At 40.6% G+C, this 9,363-nt stretch overlaps 2 long non-coding RNA genes across 2 annotated transcripts; both read left to right on the top strand.

Moving 5' to 3' along the window:
- The first annotated feature begins 624 nt into the window (after positions 1 to 624).
- Positions 625 to 2,057, top strand: LOC134291966 (uncharacterized). Its single transcript, XR_009999383.1, has 2 exons — positions 625 to 1,333; positions 1,394 to 2,057. It is a non-coding gene; the product is annotated as an uncharacterized LOC134291966 (long non-coding RNA).
- Positions 2,058 to 5,439: 3,382 nt separating this feature from the next.
- On the top strand, positions 5,440 to 9,047 carry LOC115262755 (uncharacterized). Its single transcript, XR_009998834.1, has 2 exons — positions 5,440 to 8,176; positions 8,234 to 9,047. It is a non-coding gene; the product is annotated as an uncharacterized LOC115262755 (long non-coding RNA).
- Positions 9,048 to 9,363: the final 316 nt, after the last annotated feature.

Here is a 9,363-nt window from a genome sequence, read left to right on the forward strand (position 1 = left end):
GATGGTGCTGTAGTTGAAGAAACGGCCCTTAACTCTCAACATGCACATCCTTGCGTTGATTGGTTGCCACCCGATCACACGTTGTCGCATCTTGCCCGACACTATAAATCCTGTTCCCAGTTCATTGGTGGTGCCACAGCTTTGGTAGAAGGTAGAAGTGGAAGCTTCTAATACGGTTATTAACAAAATTATACAATAGCGTTTGGGGGGTAGAGGGAGTCTCTGAAATTGCTACTAGCCATGAATACGAAAATAGGCTACGAGGGGCAGGGGGGTGTTGAAAATTGGCCAAAAAATACTACGTCACTCTTGGACGGCCCCTTACACGCTTTTATGTCTAACTTGGTAGAAAATAGGACCATTTTCTTCAACAAAAAAAAGCTTGTGTTGATAAAGGTTGAAATTATTCACGGGATCAGAATTTCCCGGGTTGTGTATCAAACTTAGCTTCGAATTCTCGAAATAAAAAATTAGTGAAAAATGACTATGCCTTTGATGATTGCACTATAATGGAGGCGCATGGTAGCTTACTGTTTCACAAAGGTCAAAGAGATCCAATTAGCTCAAATATATCATATTCCATGGTCATCCTATTAAGTTTAGTTCATCACGAACAGATGTAACAAGGTTACAGTAATTCATAAAAAACTTAAATTTAAATTTGACTTTGCAATCCCATCACCCGAAAAACAAAAACAAATACAAATAACAAAAATTGAAATAAAAGCTAAAAAAATATTTGACCTTAAAAAGTATTTGAAATAGAGCCTTTACTGTCAGAAACGAAGTTGGCGTTCCGTGTCTCTGACTTAACGAACGTACCTAGAGAATCCGATAAATGAGTTCGGTCTTTAAAAATTAGCTCACTTTCAAATTAGGCCCCGAAAATAGCCGAATGAAAAGAATCGGGTCGCGCGTAGGTTTGTTATAACCAAAATCTGGGTTGAAGATTCTCTTTCATTCCGACTGTCGACAGTTACAGAAGTCTAGTGGCAAACCGTGATAGAAGAAAAATTATAGAGTGTGAGAAGGGAGTCAAAAGTTTTAAAAGTAGAAGTAATAGAGAGTGAATTAAGAAAATAACTCTGTAATTAATTATGGTACTTTGTATAAGAATTGCAGGTTTCCTTTTATACCAAAAGTATATTAAAAAAGTGCTATTACAAAACCACGTGTGCCTAGTAAGGTTTGTGTAACAATACAATGTATTGTTCTTTTGACAAGTAGATCTTTTAATACTTAGGCAGAGGCCGTTAACGCTGCAACCCTCGTGTGCAAGCGAGAATCTGTAATAGAAACGAATTTTTCGAACCAACCGATCAAAATCATACAGGTAAATGAAAAAAAGTGATTGTGTTTCTGACAAATTAAGTAATTTGAAAATCGTTTGAAGATCCCTTCAAACGAGGGTGCACCCCTAGGGCCCGGACGGCGTGACATCACAGAACTGATCGTTTGCGTCATTCTGTTGGACCGATAAGGCTGTGACGAAGCATACATCGTGCAGCATAAATAGTGACGTCACTCGCTGGTGTGTCAGTTCAACTCACCACGCGGTCTGTCCAAGCTACCAACCGCAAGCGTTTCCACGGGCAACCGATAGAGGGCGACTCGTCACCATCCAACCCGATCGGTCGCATGCAAGCCCGGCGGTTTATTGCATGGAAGATTGAACGCCTCGACACCACTCGCGTATACGCCACGTGACCGGTCAAAGGCGTAAGTTTGACCACGTTGATGACCAGTAAGTGCACTTATCATCCTCCGCTGGACTCCGTGGGACCACGCCATCGTTCCTGGTAGCTGTAAACCAAGTAAGGTCGACCTAATTTTGTAAATACTAACCCCCCTATACCAATGTACATATTATAAGCAAGCGCTAAGACAAAGATCGTAAATTGCCATTTTAGTTCCACAAGTTATTGGGGAAATAAACGAAGAGCTCTGCAAACGCATTTTTTAAGCAATTCTTAGTTGTTGCAGTTTTAGTGTCTGAGAAGTTTCAACACAGTTCGTTTTTTTTTTCTCGTTGGATTAGAATAGGCTCTGGAAAGGGACTCCTTATTGGTAACCGGACCACCCTGTAAGTAGTATATATTTTGAATTTAGCTATTCCTTCGGTTCGGTTTCGGTTGCGCTGAAGTTTCGATTGTTGGGTTAAGGACTGAAGAAAGGACTCGCCCTGAGGATTCCTGGCCGGGTACGGGACTTTCCGATAGAGTTGTGGACACGCTCCTTCGCGGTGGTTGATAGCCACCTGGCGCTTAAGTGAAGGTTACAGTAATTCATAAAAAACTTAAATTTAAATTTGACTTTGCAATCCCATCACCCGAAAAACAAAAACAAAAACAATTAACAAAACCCCTTTCAGAGGAAAGAAAGCTCAATATTCTAATTGAAAACATGAGGGACTCCTATAAGCCCTTTTTGACCATTTACCGAATTGAACGGATTGAAGAGCTCACGACTATTTGTCATGGCTTAGACAAATCCATGTACCGAACTTACAGCAATTATCCTAGAAATAGAATGCCACAGGTGAACTATGTAGATGAGGCTGAACAAGCTTGGGAAGAAGAAGTAGATCAGGAAGAAGAGTTGAATACTATCGGTCAAGCAATGCGTAGAAACAAAATTAGTGAAAAGCCAAAAGAGCTCGCGAATGCAAATCCTAAAAATGTCCCAGAGGTCGAAAATAACATACTTTGTTGGAATTGTCGCCAGTATGGCCACTTCTGGCGTAACTGCGACAGGCAGAAGAAAATTTTTTGTCACTTCTGTGGGCAAATGAACTATCTGACTGCGAACTGCCCCAACAATCATCGTTTTCCAAGTAGTCAACAGGGAAACGAGGAGTCAGGAAGATTGTAGGGAGTAATCTTTCTGATCCACTTCAGAACTCACCTCAGTTGGTGCCAGAAGAAAAAACTCCCGATAATAAACCGTATTCCAAATACGCGACAACCTGTTATATTAATACCAGGCCCAGTAAATGCCCCTACATAAATGTTGAAGTGCTGGGAAGTCCAATTGTCGCTTTATTAGATTCGGGAGCGAGTGTTAGCATTTTGAGCTCACGAGACCTGGTAGTCAAACATGGCTTTAAGATCCATCCGATAAATTTGGTAATTAAAACAGCTGACGAGACAGCCCATAACTGTGAGGGTGTAATACAAGTACCCTATACGTTCAATGGCGTAACTAATGTTGTTCCTACATTACTTGTTCCCCAAATTTCCAAAAAGTTAATTCTAGGGATGGATTTTTGGGACGCATTTAAAATTGCCCCAGCCTTTGTAAAAGGCGATGCAGTTAGACCAATCCCAAGCTTTGAGGGAAATGTCATTAACATGGTAGAAGACTTTTTTGCTGAAGAAGAGGAAGTTATCGTGTTGTCCGTTGAACCCCAGGGTCACCCACAGTGTGTGGAAGATGAAAGGGTCGAAGATAACAGCTTAGACCTACCGTTTATCGAAGATGTGGAAAACAATAAGGCTCAAAACATTACGACCGAGCATGACTTATCAGCCGAAGAGCGAACCGAATTGAAAGAAATTATAGAGATGTTTAAAGCAACTAACGGGGGCAAGCTGGGGAGAACAAACTTGTTAAGTCATGAAATACAGTTGATAGAGGGAGCTCAACCAAAAAAAACCACCCCAATATAGGTGCTCTCCGCATATCCAAAAGGAGGTAGACAAAGAGGTTGCGAGGATGCTTGAGTTGGACGTAATTGAGGAGTCCACCTCTGATTGGTGCAATCCGTTATATTGCCTGTTAAAAAAACGTCGGGAGAATGGCGAATATGCCTAGACTGCCGTCGTATTAACGACATAACGAAGAATGAAGCATATCCTTACCCGGACATGCTAGGCATTCTTGGGAGAATCGAACGAGCGAAATACTTCACGGTGATCGATCTATCGAAGGCATATTGGCAGATTCCCCTGGAGGAATCAAGCCGCGATTACACTTCTTTTAGAGCCGGCAAGCAATTATTTCGATTTAAAGTTATGCCCTTTGGGCTCAAAGGAGCGCCAACGACTCAAACCAAACTTATGAACAAGGTCCTAGTGATAGACTTAGAACCTTACGTTTATGTGTATTTAGACGATATAATAATAACGTCAAATAGCCTCAAAGAACATTTTCGTCTTTTAAGACTGGTTGCCGAAAGGCTGAGAAAAGCTAATTTAACAATTAGCTTGGAGAAATCCAAATTTTGTCAAAAGACAATAAGCTACTTAGGGTATACTTTATCGGAACAAGGCCTGGCCGTAGACAGTACAAAAATTCAGCCAATTTTGGAGTATGCAACTCCAAAAACACCTAAAGAAGTACGTCGGTTCGTTGGCATGGTAAGCTTTTACAAGCAATTTATTGAACGTTTCAGCGACCTAACAGCCCCTATTACGGACTTATTAAAGGGGACAAAGGGGAAGATCTGTTGGACAAAAGAAGCAGACGAGGCGTTCCTAAAAATTAAATCAGTACTTACCTCTCCAAACGTTTTAGCGAATCCCGACTTCCAGCTTCCCTTCATAATTGAATCGGATGCCTCGGATGTTGCAGTGGGCGCAGTCTTAGTCCAGGTGATCGACGGGATAAGAAGGCCAATAGCTTTTTTCTCCAGGAAGCTGTCCGCGACCCAACGGAGAAAGAATGCCTGGGAGTAATATTGGCCATCCAAAAATTTCGGCACTACGTAGAAGGCTCCCGGTTTACAGTAGTAACCGATGCCCAAAGCCTCATTTGGCTGCGAAGAATTAGCGCCGAAGGGGGCTCGGCTAAATTGGTCCGGTGGGCCCTGAAGCTCCAGCAGTACGATTTTGAACTGCTGTACAGAAAGGGGTCGTTGAACATTACTGCCGACGCCCTATCACGATCAGTTTTGACCGTGGATTCGGTGGATCCGGAATATGAGGAACTAAAAAAGAAAATATTATCGAATAACGCCAAATTCAAAGATTTTAGAGTGGTAAAAGATAAAATTTACAAAATTGTGACATCAAAGTTCATTGACCCTAGGTTTGAATGGAAATATGTCCCTCTGACTCGAGAACGTATAAAATTAATTCAGGAAACCCATGATGCCATGCATTTCGGTAGATTTAAAACTTTAAAGAAGTTACAAGAACAATACTACTGGCCACTAATGGAAAATGACGTCAGAAAGTATTGTCAAGGATGCGATACGTGTAAAAAAACAAAGTATCCCAACATAAATCGAACACCGTTGATGGGGAAACAAAAAGTTGCATCACTGCCATGGCAGACAATTTCTGTCGATTTTGTGGGCCCGTTTCCTCGTTCAAAATCTGGAAACTCAGTTTTGTTGGTAGTGACAGATTTGTTTTCCAAATTTGTCATTATTCAACCCTTAAGTGATGCCAAAACAAAACCATTAACTTCTTTTTTAGAAAATATGGTTTTTTTTGCTGTTCGGAGTCCCGGAAATACTTATATCCGACAACGGTGTCCAATTTAAATCAAAGGAATTTGAGAAATTCTTAAGCAACTACCATGTCACGCATTGGAAAAATGCTAATTACCATCCGGCAAATAACCCAACGGAAAGGGTTAACCGAGTGATTGGAGCAGCGATTAGGACATACGTGAAAGATGACCATAAGGAATGGGATCGGGATATCCAAAAGGTGGCCATGGCTATAAGAACCTCAGTCCACGAATCAACTTCTTTCACGCCATATTTTGTAAATTATGGGAGGAATTTTATTAGCTCAGGTGCAGAATATAAACGCATCAGGGAAACTAACGAAGATGCTGGCTATGATCCATTAGAACTCAATGAAAACCTGAAATCAATCTTTGAGGCGGTTAAAATCAATTTGAAGAAGGCCTATGACCGTTATGCAAAGCACTATAATCTACGGTCTAGCAAAACCATCCCAAGCTACGAAATAGGGGAAATAGTGCTTAAAAAGAACTTCTTTCTGTCGAGCAAGAGCAAACAGTTTTCCGCGAAATTAGCGAATCCATTTTCATTGGCAAAGGTTGTAGGCAAAATAGGGTCAGCTTGTTATGACCTAGAAGATGTGCAAGGCAACCGTTTAGGAGTTTTTCATGCCTCACATCTCCAGAAAAAATAATCAACTTCCTTTTAAAGCTATGTCTGAGGCCAAGTGCACAGTTACTATGAGATTTCGTTCCAATAAAACACAAACTTACGGTTTGGTTACTCCGAGCAGAGCGGGAGGGGCTGGCTTCAAAAACGATTCCTTACTACAAGCAGTTCCCTCGTCGCCTCTCGATGATCCATTCTCAGGGCTGTTTGAAACCTAAAAGAAAAACAAGCGTTAGTCCTGAGAATGTAGATACAGCTATGTATAGGATGGAGTACAAGTATAGTTTGTCGCCCTAGAATCATCAGCCAGCTTACCCACCCAAGCCCGGAGTTCACCGAGGTGAACTGTGAAGGGAGAGTACTATGGAAGGAAGTGCGAGTCTGCAGGGCAAGATGATGACCAGGCTGAGATTCGAACTCAAAATATACTTGTACACACCATAACACAACGTTGAAGAACACCAAAACACTACGAACAGGGTCAATGTTCACAATATTAAGCTATGTAGGTACACAAAGAAAAGAAAACACTGTGAGTTTGCCGCAGGATAATTCAAGTAAACACTGTACATATCGGTTGTAAATAGCCTAGAAGTAGCACTTTATACTCGTTAACTTTAGACCGTTCAATAGCCGCATCAGAAAACACAATATTTACAATAGTTCAATGAGTTTTGGGTCCACTAAACACAGCATTGAAACAGTTTTGGTATCAGTTTTGGCACACTTACAACATCACAGTTGGCAGCATTCAGGATTTCCGTAGCCGTTTATATCACACAAGCAATAGTTTCTGTTTTTTCTTCAAATTTTGGCACTTTTTAATAGTAGATTCACTTTTGTTCGCTTTCACTTTCATTTCACCACTTTCAGAGAAAATCAAACCAAAACAAATCCGATAATTCAGAGAAACGTCAAACGCAATTTATCGTTTGTAGTCGTCGGCCAGTTACAGTAGAGGCTGTCGAAGTAGGGATACCATGAAAGTTAAGGTCATTTAGAGCGCGATTGCGTTCGAATAAAATGTTATGATTTTAAATGAGAATTTCAATAGAATTTTGTTCGGATAAATCTGAAAGTACATAAAATGTTTCAGTTTGGATTAGAGGATTTTGTCGAGAATGTTCTTGACGGCTCCCTGGTGGAGATATGTTGGTCGTGGAAGCGGCCAGATTTATGTTCTAGAATACTAGGACGGGTCTTATGAGACTTTGGGTTATAGAGGTGTAATTTTGGCAACCGTAGTGGTATCCCGGAATTAGATTTTGTAGTTCATTTTTTTCTTATTGGTTCCTACAGTTAAAATTTAAAAAAATATATAAGTAATTAGATGATACGTAGAATTAGATGAGTTCATTTGTTTTTCTTCTTTATATAATTTAAGTACTATTTCGGTCAGTTGAGTTAAACCAAATCAACTAACATTAATAGAAGCATTAAAGAAAAACTGTTTTATTTTTTAACATAAAAAAAATAAATTCAGAAATCTTCATTTATTTTTTTTAACCGTTGGTAGGGGGTAATGTAACAAGGTTACAGTAATTCATAAAAAACTTAAATTTAAATTTGACTTTGCAATCCCATCACCCGAAAAACAAAAACAAATACAAATAACAAAAATTGAAATAAAAGCTAAAAAAATATTTGACCTTAAAAAGTATTTGAAATAGAGCCTTTACTGTCAGAAGCGAAGTTGGCGTTCCGTGTCTCTGACTTAACGAACGTACCTAGAGAATCCGATAAATGAGTTCGGTCTTTAAAAATTAGCTCACTTTCAAATTAGGCCCCGAAAATAGCCGAATGAAAAGAATCGGGTCGCGCGTAGGTTTGTTATAACCAAAATCTGGGTTGAAGATTCTCTTTCATTCCGACTGTCGACAGTTACAGAAGTCTAGTGGCAAACCGTGATAGAAGAAAAATTATAGAGTGTGAGAAGGGAGTCAAAAGTTTTAAAAGTAGAAGTAATAGAGAGTGAATTAAGAAAATAACTCTGTAATTAATTATGGTACTTTGTATAAGAATTGCAGGTTTCCTTTTATACCAAAAGTATATTAAAAAAGTGCTATTACAAAACCACGTGTGCCTAGTAAGGTTTGTGTAACAATACAATGTATTGTTCTTTTGACAAGTAGATCTTTTAATACTTAGGCAGAGGCCGTTAACGCTGCAACCCTCGTGTGCAAGCGAGAATCTGTAATAGAAACGAATTTTTCGAACCAACCGATCAAAATCATACAGGTAAATGAAAAAAAGTGATTGTGTTTCTGACAAATTAAGTAATTTGAAAATCGTTTGAAGATCCCTTCAAACGAGGGTGCACCCCTAGGGCCCGGACGGCGTGACATCACAGAACTGATCGTTTGCGTCATTCTGTTGGACCGATAAGGCTGTGACGAAGCATACATCGTGCAGCATAAATAGTGACGTCACTCGCTGGTGTGTCAGTTCAACTCACCACGCGGTCTGTCCAAGCCACCAACCGCAAGCGTTTCCACGGGCAACCGATAGAGGGCGACTCGTCACCATCCAACCCGATCGGTCGCATGCAAGCCCGGCGGTTTATTGCATGGAAGATTGAACGCCTCGACACCACTCGCGTATACGCCACGTGACCGGTCAAAGGCGTAAGTTTGACCACGTTGATGACCAGTAAGTGCACTTACCATCCTCCGCTGGACTCCGTGGGACCACGCCATCGTTCCTGGTAGCTGTAAACCAAGTAAGGTCGACCTAATTTTGTAAATACCAACCCCCCTATACCAATGTACATATTATAAGCAAGCGCTAAGACAAAGATCGTAAATTGCCATTTTAGTTCCACAAGTTATTGGGGAAATAAACGAAGAGCTCTGCAAACGCATTTTTTAAGCAATTCTTAGTTGTTGCAGTTTTAGTGTCTGAGAAGTTTCAACACAGTTCGTTTTTTTTTTCTCGTTGGATTAGAATAGGCTCTGGAAAGGGACTCCTTATTGGTAACCGGACCACCCTGTAAGTAGTATATATTTTGAATTTAGCTATTCCTTCGGTTCGGTATCGGTTGCGCTGAAGTTTCGATTGTTGGGTTAAGGACTGAAGAAAGGACTCGCCCTGAGGATTCCTGGCCGGGTACGGGACTTTCCGATAGAGTTGTGGACACGCTCCTTCGCGGTGGTTGATAGCCACCTGGCGCTTAAGTGAAGGATGTTTTTCTCCGAACCTTATCTTCCGCTTTTCCCAGTCCCGTTACACAGATTATTATTAATAATGGTCTTTCTGTCATCAAACCGCAGTAAAAATGC

The sequence above is a fragment of the Aedes albopictus genome, chromosome 3, assembly GCF_035046485.1.
Source record: "Aedes albopictus strain Foshan chromosome 3, AalbF5, whole genome shotgun sequence".
Taxonomy (NCBI): Eukaryota; Metazoa; Arthropoda; class Insecta; order Diptera; family Culicidae; genus Aedes; species Aedes albopictus.